The following is a 603-nucleotide window of genomic DNA, read 5'->3' as shown; positions in this document are numbered from 1 at the left end:
CGGGTTCTAATTCCAGTCGCATGAAATATGTTCGCCCTCTCAGCTGTGAAGGTACTATAATGTGACGTTCAATTCCACTATTCGTTGATAAAAGAGTAGCCAAAGAGTTGGCGGTGGGTGGTGATGACTAGCTTCCTTCCCTATAGTCTTTCACTGCTAAATTAAGAATGGCTAGAGCAGATACCCCTTCTATAGAACCTGTTTTACAAAATATACCCATGTCAGGATGGCCGAGCGGTCTAAGGCGCCAGACTCAAGGTTCTTCCTTCCACTGTTAAAGTGGGTGTGTGTATTCTGGTCTCCGTATGGAGGCGTGGGTTCGAATCCCACTTCTGACAAACTCTTTTTTCACTCGAATTACATGGCAAAACAGCGTAAACTACTTAAAAAACAAGACAAGATATTTAAAGACCACCTACAAAACACGCCATGACCCAGACTTGAACAGACACTTCAACAGAAGCACATATATGCCAAAATTCCCAGTAAACACATTAATAAAACCATAGAAAACAATAGACTGGAGCACTCTGCAACTAATAAAAAAAATATAACAGTAATGGAAGTACAAACAACCATCAAAAACACAAAAAACAAAGCTCT

At 40.5% G+C, this 603-nt stretch overlaps 1 non-coding gene across 1 annotated transcript; it reads left to right on the top strand.

The window, feature by feature from the left end:
- Positions 1-220: 220 nt before the first annotated feature.
- Positions 221-338, top strand: TRNAL-CAA (transfer RNA leucine (anticodon CAA)). The gene is made up of 2 exons: positions 221-258; positions 293-338. It is a non-coding gene; the product is annotated as a tRNA-Leu (tRNA).
- Positions 339-603: the final 265 nt, after the last annotated feature.

Source organism: Tachypleus tridentatus, chromosome 8 (genome assembly GCF_004210375.1).
Source record: "Tachypleus tridentatus isolate NWPU-2018 chromosome 8, ASM421037v1, whole genome shotgun sequence".
Taxonomy (NCBI): domain Eukaryota; kingdom Metazoa; phylum Arthropoda; class Merostomata; order Xiphosura; family Limulidae; genus Tachypleus; species Tachypleus tridentatus.
This window is presented reverse-complemented; position numbering and strand designations above follow the sequence as displayed.